Source organism: Nipponia nippon, unplaced genomic scaffold (genome assembly GCF_047370975.1).
Source record: "Nipponia nippon isolate SJK-2023a ecotype South Korea unplaced genomic scaffold, ASM4737097v1 scaffold_9, whole genome shotgun sequence".
Taxonomy (NCBI): domain Eukaryota; kingdom Metazoa; phylum Chordata; class Aves; order Pelecaniformes; family Threskiornithidae; genus Nipponia; species Nipponia nippon.
Genome location: NW_028262413.1, coordinates 11,664,169 through 11,690,009, shown reverse-complemented (window position 1 = coordinate 11,690,009; position 25,841 = coordinate 11,664,169). Strand labels below are relative to the sequence as shown.

General features: G+C 40.2%; 1 protein-coding gene and 1 long non-coding RNA gene across 3 annotated transcripts in view; one reads left to right on the top strand and one right to left on the bottom strand.

Moving 5' to 3' along the window:
• The window catches only part of LOC148050097 (uncharacterized), a 39,755-nt gene extending 33,543 nt beyond the window's left edge, over positions 1 to 6,212 (bottom strand). For both annotated transcript variants that reach the window (XR_015701472.1, XR_015701471.1), the window contains exon 1: positions 6,103 to 6,212. This is a non-coding gene — a long non-coding RNA (uncharacterized LOC148050097). The remainder of the gene's footprint in view (positions 1 to 6,102) is intronic.
• Positions 1 to 25,841, top strand: part of PDZRN3 (PDZ domain containing ring finger 3) — a 147,983-nt gene that overhangs the window by 39,036 nt on the left and 83,106 nt on the right. The window lies entirely within an intron of this gene.

Here is a 25,841-nt window from a genome sequence, read left to right as displayed (position 1 = left end):
TTTGTTGCTGTAAGAACATTCCATTTGACTCAATCAAGACACACAGCCAAAATGTTTTCAGAAATAAAAGTTATGGCTTTTATCCAACTTCTGTGAAAGTAGTGGCCAGGCTGTCATCTGTTTAAGTTGGGCTTGGGTTGGACTCTGCAGCACACTACCTGGTTCATGTAACTATTGTTTTTTAGTGTTAAATAAAAGGAGTTACCAATTGTAATAGCAATTTACACAAGGTATATGGCTAGATATAATAGTAAGTTGTTTTACTCTGCCAGGTAGATATCCGAGAACAGCAAGGAATGCCATATTTCAGTCTTACCTTTCATTAACTGCCCAACATGCCATGCTTTCAACCTAGCTCTTACCACCCATATAGCATTCCATCCTCCTGTTGGCTAAATATACTCCCCTATGTGGTGTTATTAATTTTGAAATATTTGAAACATGTAAACACAATTTGTATAATTTATGCAAGTCATTTCAGGTTTTCAAAATTTTGAGATTTGGAGAAATTCTGATTGCTTTAACTTTTCTAATACCTGAAGCTCTCAGTCATGTAATGCAAATCAGGTCTTCTTCTCGTTTTAAGTTATTCTTGTGCATAGCAAATATATGGCCTAAATCTGAGAAAACAGCTGTGAAGTTTTTAAACATTATTGATGATGATGATCACTACAACTGTCTCTCTTGGGACTTTGAGCATAGAAACCTTTCTCAAATGCTTTTTAGAAGTCCACTTAGTTACTTGTGCCAATAGAGAATCATCTGGAGAGCACAGGTTTGGCTCTTGCTGTATACGTACTTTTTAAGACTTAGTTGCAGCATACTTGTCCTATCAGAATGATGACCTTCAAAATTGAAGTTTGATGAATGAGTTTGCTAAATCTCACAGGTAAACACACCAGTTTTAGCATGTGAGATGGTATTTAGACTACTGTTGATGTTTATTGATCATAGTAGCCTGTTAAAGTCCTGATACTTCACACCTTTTCTACCAGGGCATAATTTCACATGTTCAAGTAGTCAGAGAGCTTTTAGAAGAACCCAGTTCTACTGCTTAGTTTATGCAGCTGCTGATTTTAATGGGACCATTGACAAAGTTAAGCACGGGCATCGGCATAACCTTGGACTGTCATAAACCATATTTTGGCCCTGATGAAGTCGCTATTAGGTGTTGATGTTGACTAACATGCTAGGTGTTTGCACAAAACCAATCTGAAGAACATAGACCCTGATTTGTGTTTCTGATGTCTCCCTGTCAATGTTTTTGCTTCCAAGAACCATAAGGCTATAGAAGACTGACCCCGTGACTTGCACAAGGTCAGAGAAGAGTTAGAAGAAGAGAGTCCTGTTTTTATACAAAAGCCCTTAGTCCATCACTTAAAAGAGTAGCCTACACTTACATTGATACAGCAATGATATACAAGTATACATTTTCAGCCTTTAGCTATTAATCTCCTGGGTTTTGGTTATTTCATTTTACATAAGGTTTTTTGTTTCCTTTTGTTTTGTTTTTGGCCCAATGGCAAACTAAAACAAAAAATGTACAGAAAAAGCACATTTAGACATTTCAATTGTTAAATCTTCCTGCAACGCCTGCTGGTTGCATATCTCATGGGACCAGTTCTCTTCTGATAAAAATAAACAGAGTTGCTTTGATTTCAGTAGAAGTCCATGGCTGATTTACACTAGGTGAAGATGTGGCCTACAATTCCAGCCTAATGAGATCAGTGTGTTTTCTTTGGTAACAACTGGTATTTCTAATGGGTAATCTGTATCAGTGGAAGAATAAATGGGGCAACTAGGATTTGATTCATGACTTCATAATAGGAATTAAGAGGGGAAAGGACTCTATTAGCAGAATTTTATAAAGTTAGAATTGTAAATAGCAAGGGAAAATCTACAGTAAAAACACAAGTGAATAAAAAATGCTAATCCTTTCATCCTATGGCAATTAAGTGTTTTCTAAGTAGTGATACAAGGCACTTAAGGTGATTTGAACACTTCTACCGTAGTTAATATTTGAGAACTATGTCCTGAAACTTTTCAGATGAAGTCCTGCTTTCAGTATTCACCTCTGCTCATGGAAATCAAGGATAAATTGTGACCACATGGTCAATCTTCCTCCTGAAGTCAGAGTGAGGAAACATGCTGACGGAAATCAGCTCAGAAATATTCAGTGAAATATTTCCAGATTTTCTAACCCAAGGCTGATGATCTCATTCCAAGAAAAGATAATGCAAATTTTATAAACACAAGCCAGCTGTTTTCTTTAAATCAGCATGATGTTTTCTTTCAGAAATGGGCCAGAAAGCTGAGCATACTGAAGAATGAATTTCCATTGTTAGTTTTGAAACAACTGTCATGCATCTGTAGTGAACTTGTTATTTCAGAATCACTGCAGCTTAAGGCTTAAATTAAAATCTTTTGAAATTACACTTTTAAAGCTCCATTAAGTGGTACTGTGTGCTGTCCTGAATAGTGCATGTGTAGTTGTGTATGTTCTAACAATAACCGCTAACACTTCCTTGACATGTCAATTATTTTCCTTTCAATATCTAAACCATACAAGATAGGGCTGTTAGAAAATTTAAGTGTGATTACTAAGCATAGCATGCTTTGTCAGCTTCCTCTTCTCTTTTCTGGGGTACAGAGTGCATAAGTACATAATGCAAAAATGGACATTTTCCACTGCTAGTGTGTCCCCTATCTCCTGCATCAGTTTATCTTCCAAATTTTTTTGCTTATGTGGCTAGCTTCAGACCCCTGAAGGTGCCTTCTAGTCCATCCTCAGACTTACTAGTAGCAGGGAAGCTCTGAACCACCGTGCTGCTCTGCCCAAGTAGAACTCCATCCAGCTTGCCATTCAGCTCTTGGTTTTTCCACTGCTAGCACTGGGTGACATATTTTCTGATACAAGATACTGTTTGTAATCAAAATCTGTATCTTATTTGACTTAAGGCAAATAGTCAAGTTGGCAATTTTTGTGCACTATTTTAGTCAGATTTGTAGGTATGCCCTAGTTCCTTGCATTTCCCTTCTGCTAGACACCGTACATGTACTCTAACCAAACCTCTTTCTGTGTTTGTATTGGTCCATGACAGGAGAAAGGGAGTTATTCTAACCTTCTTTCAAAAGATTTAAAACCGAGATATATTGACTTGAGGGTGATACAAGCAATCTGTGGTGGACTTGGAAAGTAAGGCCAGATCTCTCAAATCCTATCCCAGCATGGCAAGCTTATGAACATAGAGTATTTGCAATGTAGCTTGCTCTGAAAATAGAATTTTCGTATATATTTTGTGTACTCCTGTGATTTATGAGAGCTGTTGGCTCTCTTAACTGTTGTCATAGACAGCTTGGTCAGTATGAAAGTCCATTGATTACCCTCATGCAGAGGCCGTAAGTGTGAATGAGCCCCAAAAAAATTACTCTGGGTTTGAGTGAAAAAAAGCGAAGTTCACTTGAAACCATCTGACTCTCACCAGATTGTTTGTTAGAATGATATTAAACAGCAAAATGCACAGTGCTAAAGAATACACATTGAATTGAGGTTGTTTAAAACTAGAGGTTTAAAAACTGGAGAAATTTGTTTCACCATTAGTTGGTTGAAATGTACCAGTGGAAGAGCTTAACCTATCCTGTCTTTCCACCTTTTTAAGAAAATAGTTGAACAATTGATACTATTTTATGGCAAAAATAAAAAACGAGTAATTCTTAAAGCCTTTATTACTGCCTTTCTCCTCACCTCTAAGAGCTGTTATAGTGAGTTATTTATAAGATGTTATTTTATATTTCCTGACCTAAATGGCTGCATAGTCTTAGTGTTACTACACTGTAATTTGTTAAATGGTCACCAACTATATTTTAGAGGTATGAAAAGTGCCATTGGAATGTAGTAAAGCACAGCTGGCACTGGTTGAATGTGAGGAACGGAAATAGAAGCAGCACTAGTATTATTTTTAATGATAAAGAAATTAATTTTCAGGCATTTAATAGGTATAGCAAGCCTTGGTTTTCTCCTTGTGCAAACATCTATCAATGCTTACTTCTACTTATTTTAGTAACTCACTGAGGATTCTGAAAGCATAGGTGATGTTGTTTCCAATTGTATATCATTCAAATTTCAAAATTACCTTATTGAACAATATATAGGCTAAAATATACCACAGTGATTTAGAGGCAGACCCAGTGTGAGACAATGTTTTACTATGGAAAACAATCAACACCTTGAATTGTTGGCTAAGAAACAGGATGAATAATCCAATACAGGTAGGGACATCAGTACAAAATCAATAAAAATGTTGAGATTGACCACCAAGTTATGTTTATACCTGCAAAATTTTCTGTCGTCATATTATATTCAAACAACCAAAGAGTTTTCACAGGTGATCATTTTAAATATTGGGAATTAGAGATTTACTACAACTGTACCCATTGCTATAGAGCAGAAAATATCCCTTAAGCACTAATATCACTAGTAAAAACGAAAAGCTGATTTCAACAAGTCTTTCCTTTCATAGAACAGTATACAGCACTGGAAAGTATATACCTCATTAACAAACCACAGTCTGTTCTAATTTAGACACATGTAAATAGCACTGGAGTTGTTCCAGATTTGTATCAGCGTAATTGATAGCAGAATTTGGATAGTATATATATACACATACACACATATATATATACAGTAAGCTTTCCTCACACTACTGTATACAAGGTTTTTAGAATAAGAAAAGCTCCTTTAAAAAAAGCAACTTGTATTTTGGATTACAGATTTTTGTCAGAACAATCTTCTGCTTATTTGATCAGGAAGCTTATTAACTTCTGTAGTTCCAAATAATTGATTTCCCCTTGATAATCAGAGTTCAGATTTAGGTTTCTGGACTGTTTTTCTTGCAATGTTTTCTACCTTGTCTTGGAAAGTACTATGCGAGAAGGCCAGCAGTGAGCAATTACAGTTTACTGTATTTCTGGCTGGATCATGGTGTAGGCTGGATATTTGGCTGATATCTTTTACTCTCTATGCAATTGTATTAATGTCTTTCATATGTTAAGAGCCCTTTTCATCAGAACATCTCAGCCATTTATAAAGGTGGCTGAGTGCTGTTGGCCATGTTTTTACAGATGGAGATCTATAGGTGCAGAGGAGTGATGCAAGGGGCAGAAGGCAGCACTAGAAACCAGTTTATTGGATCTTATTTCTGCACTCCAACCACTGGATTCTACTGTCTCCATATAGATTTAAAGGATTAGTTGTAAACTAAGTCAGTTTTATAAAATGCACTCAAGTTGCACTGGCTATTTTTGCTATGTTCAGAAATAAGTAGCAACATCTAACAATGTAATGGCAGGGAAACCACAAAAAAGCTCCTTGTGCATTCAGACCGGGTTGTGCTGGTTAGATGCTCTGGGGAGTATTTGGCAACGCTGTCAGTAATTTTATCATCCACAAAGTGGTTCATCTCTAAACCAGTGGCAAGGGCCACATAATGGTTCCCCTTGTTCAAGCAGAAGAGAGGAAGAGGATGATTTTAGCAGTTTCAAAGGGACAGCTGGTAGACTGAAACCTCATGGAAATGCCTTAAGCCAATTATCACTCATTCTTCCACAGTAATCTCTGGCAACTTGAACAGCCCCTTGGGACTGTGGGCAACTAGGCACAAATTAGAGCAAACCTGAATTGATCCAAGTTTTTTGTCAGGAGCTCAGTCTTCTCAACCAAAGAATGTGAAAGGGCTGGTTTAGCCTCCACCTCCAGGAGAAATCTTCAGCTTAACAGACCTAAGAAGCAATGTCTACCAGAAGGACTTTGGTAAGGACTCAACTGTAGACCTTGAACTGGATCAAAGAAGCAAGCCTTTTCATCCTCAGCAAAACACAATCTTTCCCAATTCAGTTTTACGCCTCTTGCTTCCTTAGCAGAGAGGCTCACTAGGATGCAACTAACATAATGGGCAAAGTGCCAAAATGCAGAAAGATCCAACCAAGGACAGACAATTCTTGACCTAATACAACTAAAATGCAATTTTGATAGCAATGTAAAACACCCCATTAAAAACAAAAACACTACTGATAAAGCAGGGCAGCAATGGCAACATGTCCTACCGATAGTTCAGTGATCACCATGCAGAGCCAAGGCAGCAAGCCAGGTCCACAGTCAAGCCAAGAAGTCCAAACACCTCAGGAACAGTGCTGGAGACTGGTACACCTCCAGCGCAACTCAGGAGAGGACAAAAGCCCTGGGGCTGAGCTTAAGTGGACTTGTGGGCCCGTGGGCGGGGTGGGCAGAGACCCCAGGTGAGGCTGGTTGGGGCTATCAAGACCTCTGAGTGCCCTAGGCAGTCCCTATTTGTCCCAGGCCACGACAAAGATCTCCTTCTGTTGTTTAGGCAAGATGACTACAGTCCCAGAGCCATATTCTGCTCTCACGTGTATCGCAGTCTAAATCTGGAGTGAATTTGTTGTGGTTGTAAGACTCTTAAAGTGCCACGTGTCTTATCTGCTTTCAAGTAACAGCGTGGCTTTACTTCCCTTGTTCTCCCTCTTTTTTTAAGCACTCCTTGAAGATGCCAGTCTTTCTGCCAGTGGTCTGTGCTACCGATGGTATTCACAACCTATGCAGAGTCGATGTCACCAGGAGACTGGCAGTTCCCCCTTCGAGAAGCAAAGGACGGGAATAGCGGGGTTGCTGCAGGTCACTGCACCACCGTGAAAGTTCACGCGCCACCTGCTATAGCCCTGCCGGGTTACCCATAGTAAAATAATGTTACTTCAAAAGCATGTGAGGTCTAGCTCAGCTACTGGGGCTCAGCTCTGCCCCGTTTCAGTGACAGTATGTGGCAACAGCCAGTCCCATGTGACTAGCTATAACAGTTTCACAAGTTTTGCTTTTTAAGTTGACTCCTTCCGCTATCGTATCTTCCCTCTGAAAGACAGAGGCTTCGTGTGTAGCTTGAGTAAGGTGGGGGACAGTCTGGCATTGACCCATGGCAGTAAGAGACTCTGTCTTTATGCTTATTCGTATGTGCTCTGTGCATTTTCCCCCTTGCCCTTTGCCTGTCCGGAAGGACTGCCGGCCCAGCTTTCTTCTTAAAAGGGTGGTAAATAGGAGCTTTGTAGGCTTGTCCCAATTCCCTGTACAAATTTACAGGGCAAGTATGTTGCTGAATTGTCCTTATTAAAGTAATTTGCTACCATATAACCAGACAAAAATACTTGCTTTCTCAAATAAGACTAACAAATACACCCAGAAGAGAAAATACATATAAATGCTCAGGAGGGGGTGTGTTTGATTTTCCTTCTCTTATTGTAGGCTCATTGGTACAGCTCTAAAAACCAGTGCTGGCCACGCTGGCTGTGTAGCAGTTTGTAGTCTCATCTGTATGTTTGTTCACTTACACTTTTCCTATTTTTGCTTATTATTCTGATAATAATAATTCCTCTCCCTTTCCCCATTTACCCATTTCTTAAAGCTGTTCTCCAGCCAGGGCCAGATTTCGCTTGTCCTGCTCACGTGAGTGACCTACTGACCTCCCATCGCGCGTGGGCAGGCTGCAGGATGGGGTCCCCGTCATCAGCCCACCCCGGAGGGAGCTGCTGGGGCGCGCGGGCCGCCAGCTCCCTGTTTCTCCCCTTCTGTCCCTTCCCCCTGCCGGAGGCAGCCCCGTCTCCTGAGGTGCTCGGCTGCTGTAACAGGATCTACCCGCTGCTCCCTGCTCTGGACTTTGTTTTTCTTGGCACACCGCTCACTGAGACACTTTAAAACAGAAAGCAAGTCAAAGCACTTTTGGCTTACTTCCTTGCCTCTTCTCCCCCTTTTCCTTTCTTGAAACAGTTTATGAATAAAATAGCAATATTCTCTCTTAAAAGCGTTCGGCTACAATGTTAAAATTTGGATTGCAAGGACTCTATTCACTGTTCAGAAGTCGCAGATGTTTGCAACAGGCACAGCGGGAAAAACCCATCCCAGATTCCTGCAGCGGGAATTTAAGGTGCAGGCTCGATTTTTGGTAGAAATATGAATCCCCGTAGATCATTTGCTGCATATTTTAATGACATTTAAACATAACCAGATACAATTAATACTTGAGAAGCGGGGAGCTATTCTAAGCAGCAGGATCTGAAAGCGCTGTGTTCAACTGAAGACTTATTCACCATTCACTTAGAAATGGGCTGAAAACAGTCTGTAGCAAATTAACTAAAATAACATTTTGCCCAAACGGAATATTGTAATTCATGCTAATACGAAATGTTAAGAAAATATATGTATCTGTAAAGGATTCTTGTAAGTATAAAACAAACGGTACTTGCCATGCTTCTTTCTCAGCACGGCTGATATTTCTAGAAAATGTGCAGGAATTTTAATCTCTCGTGACTGTGTAGCATAGTGCTTGAGTCTATATGGGGGATGGAAAATGTACATGCACCTGGAAGCAAACATAAATCACAGTCAGCCCAAGCACTTTGCAGACTCCACAGCCTCCTCCAGCCAGCCATCTACACATTGCAACTCATTCCAGACATTTTCAAGACCAGAATATCTGCTGCATGGTTTTTTACACAGCGGCACTGCGCCGTTTACACTCACACAACAACTTCCAGGGAGTTAAGCTGTTAGACTGTGTAAGCTGGCATAGTCATGGTTTGGCCCGGTCTTCTGTGATTTTACCCTAGTTGAGGATCTGGTCCATGAAACGGGAAAGTGAGAGCAGCTGGGACTCAACAGAAAATCTGTCACATCTATAGAACCATAAAGAAACAGCATGTGATCCGAATACGCTCAAGTTTGCAATTCTTCAGCATAGATCCGCTGACATCAAGGGCTGTGGGACTGACACCAGCTGGGAACTCACCCCAGCGTTTCCCTAAGTTCACACGAGCCGTGTGAAGACAGTAACCCATTTCTTCTTTCACCATTCCCTCTATGGCAAAAGGAAATCAACTGCAAGAGATGCCATCTCAGAACATCCCGCACTGGGGAATCTTTGCAAAGGCACAAGGCGGGATGTTCGCGGCTGTTCCTCCCCAGGAGCCACAGCCTGAGCGCTCTGCTCGTACGTACCTGGGGCGTGCGTGCGCCGTCGTGAGAACGCCACGTCCTTTGAGAGAACCGTGCCATAGAACTGTCATTTCTCGTACATAAATATCTTGCACAAAATACAAGTGTAGGTCTGAAACTGAGTATCACGTAAGAGTTTAGGGAGAAAATAAACCAACGTTTTGTAAGTTCTTCTAGCAGAATAATAAAGAAAAAATGCATATCTCTCTCTGTTATTGCAATGCCGGAGGTTTGTTTGCCAGGCTTTGCATTTAATCTTACCTACATTACTGCAGAAAATTAAAGACATCTGAGAAATCAGAAGGAATTCCAGATATACTGTATAAAATGTTGATACAATACTGCAGTTGTACAAGTACCTACAGATAAATCTTATGTTTTGATGACTTCAATAAGTATGTAGCATGATAGAGATATGTCGTATGATAGAGACTAACCTGGTATCATGGTACACAAAAGAAACAAACAGAACACTAGAAGAAAAATGCAGTAGGAGGTACTAAAATGTACTTAGTACTGTTGTGTACCATCTCCCGTATTGCAGCAGCACCCGCAGCGTGACTGAGTGCTACATATCTGACGTGTTTTGAATGACCATATGTATCATGGTTCCGAGCACAGTGCTGTTTCACCGCATGAAGGTATTGGGATGTGCCAATGAGAACTCATGGTATATTTTATAACATACTACAGTGATATTTGAGCGTGAAAATTTTTTTGTCAGTGATGCTGGGAGATCTGCTGGTTCATGTTCTTTCCCCATATTTGCCTGATTGTTCAGAAATCTTACAGGGAGGTAGAAAAGGGGGAGGAAAAAGGGAGGAATTAGATATGATTGTTGGTAGGATCATTGATCAGAGATTCCAAAATACTTACATTTGCAGATATTGAGATTTCTTTTGCTAGAGGCTGTCCAAAAGTGCCCTACTAGGAGGGTTTAAGTAAGGCTAGATCTAACAGTCCCTACTCATTGTGCCTGCTCTTAAATACCAAAATACACCAGTCAAAATTTATGTCTTGAATCTGTCTTGAACAACAGTGAATTCTAGATGTTACATGCAGCATTTCACATAACATGTTATTGTTGTTTAGCATAATATATTAAGTATTTAGGTAGTAAGAATACTTTCCTGGCTAGTTCTTTTGAAGAGATTCTTCTGCTGGAAAAGTATGTAATAGCTGATGATACTAATTTCCATGTAAAGCAGATACATGGAAATGTAATAGCCAAGGGCCTAGATAGATTTTTCATCATCCTTTAGATTTTCTTTTACGTCACCTGCACAGATTACGCAGCCCTGCCAATTAAGATAGCTATCAGTATGGTTGTGTTAGTCTAGTACAGTAAACTAGTCTACTAAAACACAGTTAAAATCATTTAAACCCAGCAAGCAGCAGCTGGCCTCTCGGCTGACAGTCACAAAAGAGGAACAAAAGATTGTCCACAGAAGCTGAATCAGTTTGGGGAAAAGTAACTGGTATTTCTTCTTTGGTGGCTCAGAGAAGCAGTCCCCAGTGGTTAGGACTGGCTGCAGGGCACAGCTCGTGCTGGCTCGCTTCTGTTGACAGTTAATTTCACTCACTGAGGTGATAAATTGGATTATCAGGAGGCAGAATCAGGAGGAGTCCAGGTGCCAGAGCAGCTTGAGCACACAGCGCTGCTGAGCTTGTACGGCGGGCTGCGGGCGAGCCCGGCCCCTGCGCCGCAGCAGAGCACAGGCAGCAGCAGGGGACTGGGGAGGGACGGGGATGACACACCGACGTCTTGCCCTGGAGTGGGAGTGATGCTGGAGCAGGGGAAGTAAAACGGGCAGCGGCTGCTGTGTCTCATTAGGACAATGCAGTTAGGAACAGTCAAAATGTTGGAAAATGCTATATTTGGTAAGAAAGTGCTGTCTTTTAAACTCCTATTCTAAAAACCCATAAAAACTGGTGTGGGAGGTATTGCAAAATAGCCTCTCTATCATTTATACAGTTTGAACTCAATATAGTGTTAATAAATGTAAACATTTGCCTCTTATTATTAAGAAAATAATTTTAGTGGTTTGTGCCTCTGCTTAATTTAATAAAACTGTTTTACATCTCTGGTATGTGTGCTTAGTGGATGGTATTTATTAAAGAAGTAAGCGTATGCCAGTGGATGGTAGTTATTAAAAAATCAGTGTATGCCAAAAGCTGTCAGACAAGCTTACTGTTGGATAACGGGTGGCATAAACATTTGTGTTTAACAAACAGAAGAGAATTAAGGCAAAAGCAACAACGTTAGACTAACATACAATGTATGTTTCTTCTATAAAATTGGTCTTCAAGAACACAATATTGACTGTTGTTTAAGTTCACTTTTTCTCCATAGTCTTTTTTGAGTGTACAAGCTAGGACTGGCCAAGAGCAGCACTCTCATACGTAATACTGTGCGGTTCCTGTCATAAGCAAGGGTAATGTGCAGTGTGGGGTGTGTACCCATACATGCCATAGTGTGCACTGGTCCGCTAGAAAGCATTTTAACTGCTTGCGTAAATTGAGAGACAGCTTCACTCGGTGAAATCTTACCAGTGGCTGCAAACTACACAGTAAAGGTAATAGCTCAAAATGAATCCCCGACAAAGACCAACATTTTGAGGAACCCTTTACTCCAGTATTTCTCCCGTGACTATGTTGTCTTCTTTTGCGTGGACCTTTTGCTGCTCCTCTGCAATTCTCTGCAGCATCTCTGACCACTATTGCTAGTGTAGTGCAGTGAGATACGCCATCCTCTGTAGCTAAAAGGAGGGAACCCGCTCACTCCCAGATGTGAAGATACAATACCTCTGGCTCGGAATATTATCAAATACCACGATGACAACTCATTTTATGGCTCCAGTTGCTGTAGGAAGACACAGATGTGAAACAGGAATCCGGCTGCTTTGTATAATGTTGGCTACTTAACAGAGACGTGGGAGAGCTCATAGGAGAATGGGGCACAGGAGAATACAATTGTGCACAGAAAACTGGAGGAGGGTCACACCCTGCACTGTCCTTTTGCCAGTTTAGAAGACAATTACAGAGAAGAGGCTTTGCTCAAGCCACACACATGGAAAAAAGTGGAATTAGAGGGAAGTGATTAAGAGAAGGGTTAAGAGAGGGAAGATGTAAATCCAGTCTCCTGGGCTTTATTTAGAAACGTCTGGCAAGCAAGACTTCCATAACAAGTCAAAAAGCACATTTGCATTTTGAAGTCATGACAAAATACATGTTATGCTCAGTAATGTTGCAGTTCGGCAGTTGCAATTGTTTTTAATTAAGTTTGTACATTACATGTACACATACAGATGCACAAATGGATGGCCTAAGTTAACTGTTTGTCGCCAGGTTTGCAGGAAGGCTACAAAGAACTGACATTGCAACACTGGGTATTTTACCACCAGAACTCTGGGCTTTCCCTTCATTTTGTCTCAGGACAATCTTACATCATGTACTACACTGTACACAAGACAAGGAAAGTAATTTAAGAACAACAGAAACTATCCTTCATCTTAGAGTGATCACAGAGGCAATCAAAACTGCAGATCCTATAGCATGTATTCAGACCCCTGTACAGAATGAGATCAATGAAAGTTAATGAAAGATTTTAGACAGCCAAAAGTAGAAACAGGATGGAGAAGTAACAAGTGCTTAACTTGTACTAAAGTAAGTGTATATCTTGCGAATCCAAAAGATAGCAATGTTTTCAGGGCCAGGCAGGGTAAAGTTGCAAGGACTAGAAGATGAATAAAATTATTAGAGGCTCCAGTCATAGTTTTATATATTCACTTATCTTTCAGACATTTCCAAATTTGGCTTGCCTGTTTCCTTTCTTCACGTAGGCAGAGTGCAGGCTGATTGTCCTCTAATACCTCCCTCCTCCTTGGAGTCTCTGAAGAAGAAGGAAAAATTCCATAGGCGATCCTTTCTTGGGGAGCATTTTCTGTTGAGGAATTAATTTCTGCGTGCAAAGCTACAAGGCTTAACCAGCCCCAGTAGTGCAAATATTTTCAGTTGGAGATAATCCTGAGCAGCAGTTGCGCTATCCGAGCAGGGAGAGCCCACCTGCCTCCAGGTGCCAGATGTTCCGAGCGGGCACAAGTTCCACTGAGCAATGGACCATCACGGGCTCGTTTTTTGGGGGGAAATAGTGAACAGTAAGTGTGTATTGTGTCATGTCAGAATTTACTTGCCCGTAGCTACGTAGCAGTGGTCATTGACATTTAAGATTAATTTTCTCACCATTTTTTCAACACTGATAAAGCAGCCGCAGGAACAGAAACAAACATTTTTTGAAGAGAATGTTGCAGCGTGGTTTGGTAGGTGCCTTTACCAGAGTGAACTGGTCAGAAAGACCAGAATACATTATTGTCAAGCCTAGCGATGCAGACTCCTGGACTTCAGTGGTACAAAAGGAAAATAGTAGTTACTTAAAGAGCTGCTGAGAAGAGCCTCACTTTCTCAAGTAGGAAATTAAGCTAACTACTTCAAAATGGAAAACTTAAAATACAGTCAAAGTAAGTGAAAAAAATGTCCTCGGGTTAAAGTGAGCTACTTTGGCTTAGGTCTCTGAGCATTAATTCCTGGCAGCAATACTTAGAAAAAATATAAACTTAATTAGGACAGAAGGACTGGTGTGGGTATTGGCCTTGTTTTTATAAATCCTTCAATGTTGCTCCATTTAACCCTGCCAATGAATCTTTTTCTTTGATCTTAAACTGACAGGATTAAAACCAACTTGTTAAAATTGAATCCTGAGGTCACAATGAAGATTTGTTAAGGCAGAACTTCGTTAAAGCTGCTATGTTTTCTTTTAGAAAAATCAAAGCAGTTATTTATGGAGTTTATTATTCCAAAAAGCTTTTATTTCAGAGTTCCTTAATTATGATGGTAGATAATAATTATATTTTTACAGTTACATATTTTTTAGTTAAAACAAAAAGCTATTTGTCATCCATCATCCATTCAGTCTGGGGCTAGAAAGGGTTATGTTCTGTGAATGGGCTGTCCCCAGCATGTCACAGCATCTTTGTGTTCAGAAGGACTGACAGCCCCTCTGGCATCTTCTGTGGAGCTCCTATACTGTCCTTAATGGAAGTAAGTGGAAGTTTGAAAACACATCTTCGCAATCATGATACTTCCTTGCATTTTGCATTTCGTGCATACTCAAAAGGTAAACATAAATTGCTTTACTGAGTTAATCCAGAAACGAATGGCAATATAATATATTTCTCTGCGTGCTGAAATCCTACGAAGAGGCACCTGAGATGATCTAGCAGGTGGGCTCAACTTTTTGTCCTTTGCTCCATTGCGCTGCAGTCCATAACGTTACTGGGAATCTCATATAATTATTGGGAATCTTACCCTGATTTTCTAATAAGGAGTAAGTTGCAAAGCATTGTATCATTTGATTCCAACATCTTTACAGAAATTTTATGTTTGAAGTGTTGGCAGCAATCTTGAGGTTACTCACATTAATAACAAACTCTATAACAACATTTACTGCTACACAGAATTTAATAGGTAAATGAAACATAGTAGAGGTTTCATTATTTAGTAGTGGCCTTACGTAACAATTTTATTTTTATTAGCAGGGGTGTTATATTGTAAAAATTGCCTACATTATGAACTACAAAACTACACTATAAACCTTAGCAAAGAGGCCAGTCAACCACGTGTAACTGCTGCATTCCAGAGTCAACATACTAACTTAGTCTCATGTCTAACATCATTTAGTATATAGCTAATGAGAGTTGGTCATGAGAGACATAAAGAGTATGTATTTATGTAGAAAATGTGAACCTTATTCTTTTACAAGTAGTCATGGAATATATGTGCATGTAAGTAATGGTAAATGAGTAAAGCACAGCCATAAGATTAATTCATAGAGATTAATTCATACAGATGAAATACTGTAGCAGTTCAGCACTGTGTTAGTAAAGTGCTGAAGAATGTCATGTATGGGAAAGCCGTGAGAAGCTGTCATCATCTCATCAGTTTGCTGGAAAAAAATATGGTCAGTTAAAAAAATGATGGGTTAGGTTTTTAGTTAATGTAAATCACTGCTTTTTGTGTTCAACAGAAAAAGAACTGTAACACCAAAAGATTTGTCCCATTCTTTCATTTTCGTTTCATCTTTTCCTTTTTGTTATAACTAAATTAAAAGAGATTTCTCATTTCTCATATTACTTAGTTGAATTTGTTTGAAAGTTGCTTGACTATTTACTTTCTTATTCCAATTAAAGATCTGTGGAGTTATGGATACTGTTTATTTGCCTAGTCAATTGGCTAGATTTTTGATCCGCTTTACTATTACATACTAAATTCCTCTGAAGTCATATAATATTTACTTGTAGCCTTGCCTGGGTGCAAAAGAAAATATAAATTCATGTCTTTGACTTATTGAAGACTAATCACATACCATAAACAATTTTGAACAGGCAAGATGTGGCTCAGATTGCCTTCCCATATGATTTTGTTAGAAGATCTAGTTGGAGATTTAAGTACAAAAAGTAGCGTTATTTTACCTTCTAATTGCATTAATGTGTTCTGCATACCTTCAGAACTCTTCATTACTAGCTATTTATACCATTAGAAAATACATCAGTGGAGTACAAAGTGATAAAAGCAGTTGATTGGGAGTGAGAAAATACCCTCAGAACTAAAAAAATACGATATTTGTAATCAGCACAAGTTATAAATACTTCAAGTTGCACTTTGAAGAAGAAAAAAAGCTGCTAGTGTGGAAAATGAGGAGTGCGTTTCATCAACAAATGTTTACATTGTGAAAGACATTTTCTACTAAGATGGAAAAAAATGCTGTCATCTTTTCACACTTTCAGAAGAATGGCCAATGTGTTGGTAAGAAGTTGGCTTGTTTCTCTGAACCATTTACAAGTAAGTATGAATAAGCAAGTTGTAAAATTTCCAAGCTCGCATCAAAACGCCAGTAACAGTGCAGGGCGCAGATTCCAAGGGAGTTTCCAGTGCCCCATGTCACGGAGCCAGCCATTCATTGCAACGCAGAAAAGCACAGCGGCATTCAGGGGTTGCACTCTCACGTCTTAGAAAGGGCGTTGGGATTAAAACATCAGCGTACATAAGTGTTCTGTTAAAACCCTAAGAAAGCGTATGCCCAAAATAACAAAAAGTACAGTAACCCTGAAAAGCAACCCTGAGCAGTTAGTTATCCGCAGTTTAGATCAGTGGTAGTGCTTTACTGCTAAATCCTAAAATGCTGCTGCAAAGCAGTAAGATGAAAGCATAAACTACCAGAAAAAATCATAGTAAGCAGTTCTGTGAGGAGGATAATTGCAGGTTGTATCACTTCAAAATACATGTTTTTCTGATGCTCTGCATCAGATCTGACTGAAGACCCCCACAGTAGAAGACAGACTGTGTAAGGACTAAGAAACCACAGATGGAAAGTGTAGAGACCATTATTTTGAAGTTTATTAAGCAGATAATCACACATCTTGATTTGTACTGCTGAACTCTGTACGCTGTCCCACTGACTGAAGTAACAAGGAAGCAGAGGGAGGATTTCAACAAATGGAAGGTTCAACAACCCGTTTTTCCTGTAGTTACTTTTAACTCCAAGTTTAGTAGCAAAAAGTGCTTGGATTATCTAAGAGAATTAAAATATGAGAATAAGGTATGTTGGTTCTTGCTCATCTTAAGAAATGGTGACACAGAGAACATGCTCATCTGCACGGAAAAAAAGATTATCCAAAATTACATATGTTAAAAGCAGAAAAACCCAGTTCATGTGGAATTCAGCCACAGAGGGGGAGACACAGCACAGAAAATCTTGAGGTGCTTTTCAGATGAGGAGGAATATCATCACGGCCATAGCCAAATTCCATTTTAGATCCAAAACCAGACCTAAAATGTTGCAAAATGAGCTCTGTAGCCCCTACTGAAGATCCTTGCTGCCTAATGAAATCCAGATCCGCAAGTTAGGCACGTAACTACCTTTTCGATACAGTAAGAAGAGACAAGCACCCAGACATTCAGAAGAGCCGAACACTAGTTGACACACTGCCTTCCAGCTCCTCATGATTTCACCCTTTCATACGTGTGAGCGTGACTTTCACTGCTGAGGTTAGAATTATAAATGTCACAGTTAACATTCACTTTTTTCAAGTTTGAAGGGGAAAGTGTTGTTTCATGTTAAATATTAGCTTCTTCCTGAAAAGGCAATAATAAAAGTGTCAGATATTCCCCTATAATCTGTTTAAGCATGCCAGCTTTCCTTAGGGAACATAAAAGCTTGACTAAGGAGAAAAAAAGCTTTGAATATCAGACTAGCCTTTTCCCCCCAGCTTTGTAGCATTACCCCAACTATAATAGAGATATAATCTATATTGTCCTAATGCTTTGTATAATTTGTGTTAAATAAGCACTTGAAGCTTGTCTGGAAACATGAAACTCTAATTTCCATATCCTTCATGTATCTGTTTCTATTTCAAATGCATTTTCGGGTGTCTTGCAGGCTTTTAAAATTACACTGGCAGTTTCTCGTGAACTTCAGGGAGAAAAAACAATCAGGCAGTTTTAATCTTACCAGTATACTTCATGAAAGCAGTCACTGGGCCATTTGAGGGATTAACCAACAGGAGCTTTAAACTACCCACTCATGTAAGCAAGCGTCCCAGCCAGCTTCCAGCGAAGCATGAACAAGTGCAGCCTTTAATGGCAGCTGGCATTAAAGAGCACTCCGGCATCACATGCTGCTTTGGGCTTTAGTGGAAGGCCCTTGACATCAGAAAGAGCTGAACTCTGACCTTGGCCCTTGCCACCTTGATTATCAGCAAGAGCAATTTGTTAAGGGTTATTGTGTGTGCAGGTCTGCATCAATTGGGCAGTTAGGAATTTCTAAAGCAAACAGCAAGAAGCTACATAATGTGCTACATACAAAGGGCTTTCACATTTAAATTCATATATCGCATGTTACACATGCAAATTGCATTAAAAGATTGTTAAATTGTACATTGAAAGGCTCAACAGCCAGGGCAGCTGTATATTCTTTCCTTTATTCCTACGATCACATACTGTCCCCCAAACCTCCCTTCAGTGCGCACGACTGACGGCGCTGGCTGGGACGAGCAGCTTTTCAGTACTTGTGTGTTACCCTTACTGTTCAGGGGGCGTTTCACATGGCTGACTTACTGACGCTGTCCAAACTTCGCTTCCAGAATTGCTAATTTTGCCACAGTTGTCCTTTTCTGTGTCTTTTTCACAAACATTAATTAATCTTCCCAACTGCAAGTGAGATGATATTAAGAGGTAGGAACCTGAAATACAGAGAAAAAAGTCATTTCATGGTGGGTGACACGCCAGATGTGACAGGTCGTAAGCCTTAGACCTGATCTCTCAGGGTATTTAGAGTTACATCATCACCTTGAATGTTTAGAGCAGAGACACTGGTGTAGTGTGAGGTGGTGGGGTGGCAGCACTCCAGCAGATCAGATGAGGTGCCTCACGCTGGACATTAACACCTTGGGGAACATTCAGCCTGTGGTCACCTGCAGAAAGCTCATTTTGAGTGATCTACAGCACACCAGCACAGCAATGCTCGACTGTTTTAAAAAACAAACCATATTTTCCCCCAAAACTCTCCCTGTCTTTCTGGTTTCTCATGCAGCATGTGTCCCTCCAGCTCCTTGCCCCTGGTGCTGGACCCCATAGTTCAGATCTCCTGCCCCAGCCAGTCCCAGGCTGGTGCAGACACAGCTTGCCACTGCATGCTGCAAACCCCAGGCTGTGCCGTGGCCCCGTGGTTTTAGCCAGGCTGCTGCTTTCTTTTTCATCCAGTCACTTTTCTCCTGTCTGCAGGGTGGGAGAGGGAAGCTCTGGGAGCTCCTGGCTGCAGCAGCGCCAGTGCCGGGCCTGTCCAGCACAGCCACAGGCTCTGGTGACCTTACCTGCCAAAGCAATGTGCCACCACAGCCCGTGCGTGAAGAGAGAGGTTTGATGTCCTTACACTTACAGTGTGCAAAACAGCATCTTTTCCCCTATATTCATTCTCAGAAACAGATGAGCAATTTTTTTACTTGAAAATTTTTCCACAAAACTAAATGTGAAGCAGATAGCCAACATGGATAATTTCAGCCTCCTGAATAAAACTCTGAAAGTGTAAGTAACTGAAAAATGGTCTGAAAAGGTGCCAAGGACGACTAATTACAAGTATTTTTACCAATCTCAACTGAAATTTATAATGTACAAAAAGGTACTGTGAAATACTGTTGTTTTGGAAACCTCCCTAGTTATTCTATATTATATGTAGAAAGGATGGAAGTTCTTCTTAGCAGTGCGCGTTCTGCAGCCGGGTATCAACCAAAGTATAGGGAAGTTGATAAACGTTTCGAAGGGCTGTATTTCAATGATCCAGAAAGTGGTAGGGATGAAGTAAGATGGCTATCAAACCCATTAATTACAGCAGTCAACTGAGACTGGAGGGCAACCAGTAGAAAGATAAATATCCAGGCAAAAACGGGTATTGGGACATGACACAGAACAGAAAACCAACAGACTCTGATGCTGAAGCCAAGTGAAAACACAGGCAGAAGGCAGCAGAGAATCAGGCCCCACCACAGGGGCCACAGACTTAAGATGAAGGGTGAGCAGCCATCCGCTGCAGCTAGGCTTGGAAACCTGCTGCCTGGGTGCCTCCTTAGGTCTTCTGCCCTGCTGGGGCAGAGATCTGACTCACAGAAAACTGAGATTCCTACAGGTAGTTTCAGTAGCTGATAAAAATACACAGATCTGCAATAATTTTGTTGTTGTTTAATTCTGATTTTTTTTTTGATACTGACAATTTTCATTTTTGAACTGATGCACTGAGGATTTTCCTTTAACAGGACAGGTTTCTTTAAATAATCTACTTAGGACAGAAATGCATACTTTGGCATGAAAAAATAGTTCTGTTCCCCAGCGTCTCTGGAACACCACAGACTTGAAAGCAAAACTTTTTGTTGTATAAGCAAAAAAAATGTGCATGTCAAAGCTGAATTTTCTTTATTGTTTTCCTTGAAAATATCAGCTGAACTTTCTGAGGGAATACATTTTAAAAATCCACATTGGTTGATTAGAAACAAATCAAACCAGATGCACTAACAGCCTTCATATGAAAATTCCCAAGCTAAACTAGATCATACTTTGGAATTGAAATTCTGTAGCAGCTTGAAACCTGCAGATCGAGAAAATGTGTTCTGTACTCTTGTCTCCAAGCATTACCCCTGAATAAACTCACAGATTTCATTGAGTTGGTTGCCCGTCATAGGGTGCATTCCGTAATGTGTGGGCTGCAGAAATGAACTCTGGGTGTGTTTTCAGCTTTAAGACTGGTAGCCTGTCAGATGTCACCCTTCCCTAGTTAAGACATTTACTGACAAATCGCTCTCTGATTCTTGGAGAAAGGCATTCTGGATTTCCAGAGCTGTATGTGCAATACATTTGTTTATATATATAAAGTTACTCATGCAAAAGTCCCTGCAAGGTCAGGACTTACATCTTCTCAAAGTAGCAAGTATGAGCTGCATGTTAATACCGAAACCACTTTCATGACTTAATGTTACAGCGTATGATAGTATAGCTTCAGGAGAGGAATGCCATTTCAATGGGCAATCTATAACGATTTAGATATATAATGAACAGAAATCACTGCAACAGCTGTAAATTTAGTATATGGTATTGTTTGCTGTACTGTCCTAGTCTCACTCTGTGCCAAAAATGAATTTTTCATAAATAGACTCATTGAAATGGTTTGTTAGATACTTTATTTATTAATGCTGAACTGCGAGACAATGCATTGACCCAGTTTGTGAGATGCCACCTAATTTATACACTTCTAAATGTGTGTAGGAGAACACTACCTTTGAGCAAGGAAATATGGTAGACACGTCCTCAACTATACTGCTTCGCAGCAGCAGAGAAATCATTTCTCTTTCTGACCAGTAGCACCTCTAAAGACTGAATAGAAGCTGAAGTATTTTGCATTTTGAAATTTGAGAAAACATCTTGAAGAAACCACAGAGTTAAAAGGAAAAATCTTGGTTAGTCAGGGTGCCTTTGCCCAACTCAGCACCCACTGGAGTCCAGGAAAAGGCTCCTGTGAATGTCACTTTAGAGCTGTACAGCTGTTGGCAAAAACTTTCAAAAGGGGTCTCTCCCAGTATGAAAAATGAATTATTCAACATACCATATTTTCTGATGTGTTGACTTTTAAAATACTGTTTCCTTTCTATAAATTTCATTTGATTACAAACTCTTTTTTTTAATTTTGTAGTTCCTATTACAAATGCAACTAACATAGATCTTCTACTTATAAATCTGACTTAATTAAATTGGAGTATGCCAGTGAAAGCAATCTCTTTTTAAGTACAGACTCTTTGGGTCCTGAAAATCCCTCTTACTAGGAATAACTGCTATTACTTCAAAGCAACTAGTGAAAACCGAGTGCTCTTTCATTTTTTAATAAAGAGATTTTCTGGTCCACGGGGGCACACCTGATATTGTTTGCATCCAAAGCAAGTGGTCTGTAATAAGTGGCCCAATGAAAGTTTAAGCCTGCTTTCAAGGGTCATCGGCTTTTCTGACTGTTACTTGATCTGTTTAGAACTGGCTAATTTGTTAATCAGAGCAAAGCTTCAAACTTACTGTGATCACCTCCTTCATGCTGTTTTCACACACTAATAATTAAAGCAAAAATTCTATACAAAATTGTCATATGCTTTTCTAAAAACACAAAATACATCAACATCTGGTGTAGTATTAAATCATGCTTCAGATGTCAGAAGTTTGTTCTGTTCGTACAGGGATTTAAAACTCATTTTCTCTAGTATTTTGCATCCAGGATTTTCCTTTCCCTCTTACATAGTACCTATCAATTTGAGTTGATTTTCATCTCTCACTGGTTTATGTCTACGTGTTTTAGTGGGATTAGTCCCTATTCAGATGGTAAATAATGCAAAACAGACTTACCATCCTCTCTGTATCCTAAAGCCGGTCAGTTTGGTTGCAGAAAGCATAGGATCTCAAATTATAGAGAATTTAAGGATTTCTCTGCATGGAAAAATCACCATGATATAATTTGAATCTGTTTGGGTTTTTTTTTAAGCACAGTTAATTGGTGCCAAACTTCAGCTTTCAAATTAAACTTTCTCATTTAGTTCAGTTGAATCCTTTCCTAATAGCTTTACATTAAATAAAAATATTCCAATCTCCAATGAAAAGAGTGTCCACATGAGTTTTTACTCAAGTTTTGCTAGAAGAATTTAAGTTGTGCCAGGTCAATTTTCTCATATAAACTGCTTTCGCTATAACAATATGGACTCTGTGTGTAGGGAAAATAGAGTGAAAATAGCAGAATGCAAAATGCATGTCAGCTGGAAAATAAGTGACCTGCTTGTAAGAATATTTATGTGTTTTCTCCTGACTTGGCTTGGGGACGAACACAGCTTGACAAAACATCAGCTGTGAGCAGGATGTTTCTGCCATTGAAAATCCACATGGTCGTACTTGAGAGGCTTCTGGAAAAATGAAATGCCGTAGTTTAGAATCTGGAGAGTTTATTGGAAAGGCATTTACCCTAACATCCGCCAGGCAGGGGCGTGTTTTGCCTGTTTGAACTGGTCACTTAGCAGTTATCATCCCAATGTCTGCTTTTAGCTCTTTGGTGCGTATTTAGTTAGCTAGAGAAATGCACAGTGAAATCTTTTCATTAAAAATACCTTCATAGTTATACCTATTTGCTAATTTTTTTAGACCCAGTAGAATATTTTTTCTGCCAGTACAGTATGTGAAAAGGAAGATGCATTCGCATCTGAGCTTGCTAAAGCACAAAGTCCTCCTCTTCCTGACTCGGTGTGTGTATATAAGCCCCTGAAAAAAATGCAGTGAGGTTCAAAATCATTGTTCTTTATAGTCTTTCCAGTCTGGAAGTCAGATAAATGACTGTAGGCCAGTCTCATTGCATGAAATAAAATATTTCTCCGGAACAGCACAGTTAGTCTTTAACTGATTTACTATAGTTAAACAGTAACAGTGAGAGTGTTCATAGTACCAAGCCTGGTGGCAAAACCACCCGTACAAACAAGCCATTCATGAGAGCAGGAGAGGCTGTGAACAGTCTGAGCTTTTTCTCAGCGTTGCAGTGTGGGGCAAGGCTATCAAGGAAATCTCAGCCCAGCTCTGCAGTCCAGCTGGAATAAATTCTAAAATGAAAGGTCTCTAGATACCAAGTAAGACCATTACTGTTTTGAACATTGCAGGGAACAAGATCGGTCTCTGCATGAATGTCTGCGGTGCGAGGAAGTCACCTCAATGCCCTGGCAGCCTCTCTAGACAGTAGATGAAAAACATGAGAATACCCAGCAGTGGAGATGGTCAGCATTGCTGGACTGGGGAGTTAGGTGGTCGGTTATTAACGGGAGCTTCTCCTTCTTTACTAGGTAGAGGAGGGAGCTGACAAAAAAAGATAATGAGGATTATTAAATCTGTTCAAGGTGGATAAGCTAATCTTCTTCCATCCCATCCATTTCATTTCCATCACACTGGCTATGATCAGCCAAAAAAAAAAAAAAAAAAGGCAAGCTACTGAATGCTTTGCTTAGCTACCGCTTAGCAAAAACAATCTTCATATCAGATGATCTATGATCTATTTATTACAGGAAAATTGCTTCCGTTTAGATGGCTTGGGGAATAGCATCTCATCCACTTACGAAGCCCTTCCACCTTTCTCTATCCATCTTTAAGCTGAGTATCTGGTATCTGGTTTTATTACTCTACCCTACTATTTTATAGGCAATGCTGCTAAGCAGAATTTTACAAACTTCCAGAGAATGTTTTGCATGTACCTTTTCTAGCTCTTGAACCACACATTAATATAATAATTTATTTGAACACTTCAGGTCTCTCACGCAGTGTTTGTATTCTGTGTCGTTTACATACCAGACTGCCTGATTACTTATGGAAATACTAATATCTGTTGAATACAATGGCCTTTCAAAATGTCTGCAATTTTGCAAGGTCATTTGTGTCAACAGAAAACGCGAAATTGAATGTGGCAATAGCTGAGAGGGTGCAGGGAGCAGCAGCGGCGAGGGACTGCGTGCAGGGCAGCTCGATGGCTTTCCTCGGGCAGCGCCAGCTGATGGAGCTGGGCAGGAGGGGATTATGGCGTTACTTAACCAGAGCACTGTAAAGGTGGAGTTAGGAAGAAGTCACTACTGTATGTGTCAGGAAATAAGAAGGTGGTTCAGAGACAGTTTGCAGAGCAGATGTTGTACTAAGTACAGTTCCATTTATTTATCATGTTATTGGATACTGTGACTGCCATAGCGTACAGGGTATGCTCCATAGGGTGACTGACTAGTATTTAAAAGGAGTAGGAGTCTGTGAGCAGTGCCTAGGTCTCCCCGAAGTGCTGTATACTCCAGACATCATTCATCCCCTCTAGGGGCAAATACAAATGAAGGAAGCTACGCTGGTTACCTGGGCCTGGCAAAGACACCTGAGGGGCCTGGCCAAAGGGCCGGCTCCAGAAAGAGCTGATTCTTAGCGACGGGCTCCTGCCCCCTCTACAGCACACTCTGCCCGCCGAACGTCGGGTCTGGCACTGAGCTCGTCATGCAGCCAAACGGGTCCCCTGCCCGGGTGCCATCAGCTCCGGAGGAGGTCCAGCGCTCCCAAAGGATAGCAGTAACGACTGAGGCCGAAATTTCTGTTCTACCTACATCATGCATCTCACTGTAAAGAAATACTGCTCTCTACAACAGTGATGATAGCACAAAATAAATAACCTCCCTGGGGCAGAAGGGACAAAGCAATAGACACTTAATAAATAATGCAGTGCTATGTGTATAGAAAAATCTCAGCTAGAACCCGCTTGCTTTTAGGTTCTCATAAATATTCTCCAACACTTTCCCTTTGGAGCGTCATTTTCCACAGCTGAAGTCTGCTCAAAACAGGTGGTCAGGGTTGTTTTGGTGTTTGTTTGGGGGAGCTTTACAGCAGAATTACAGCTGCCGTGTTCTAGTTTTCAACACATTCAGAAAATAGAAACAAGTAGTCTTCTTTGTAGAGCTACAGACAGACACAATAAGCCAAGTTTTAAGGCTGCTTCAGTGTTTGTGGAGTTCTCACCAAGGGAAATTTTTTTTGTATGAGCAGGACGATTTTTCTGATTGCTTTTTGTGCTCAGATCGCAGCTTTGAAAGCTGTTGACACACATGCACAACAGACTTTGCCTTTTATTTTTTTTTCTGCTCAATTGAAAGCAGCTTTTCTTTCCTTAGATTTATGATATCTTGTTTTCCTGAGTATTAAAATGCTTTGAGAAAAGACAGAAAAATATATTAATTTTCCATGGGCAATATATTTTAGTCGAAAATAGGTGAATGCTTATGTTAAACCTAAACAATACAAGCTGTTAGGACACGGAAATACAGTATTAGCAAGCGTGCTTTAAAAAAGATAGTTAGGCAAGAGAGGCATGGAAACCGCCCCCAAACCTGAGCAAATTCTCTATAAAAGATTAGCCTTACGTATATGCTTATGCAGCAGGAGGCATGCAAGATTTGTTTATCGTGACCTTGAACTAATCTATGTTATGATTTGGAACCGAGTCCAAACTGGATCTTCTGTCAGCTGCGTCCCCTGCAGCCACATCACCGGCACTTGCAGGAGGTAGCACACTGTAGCAGAAAGTTCAGGTTTTCATTCAGTTCAGGGCTGATTTGCAACAATTAAATGATTATTCCTAAAATTAGGAAATTCTTCTCAA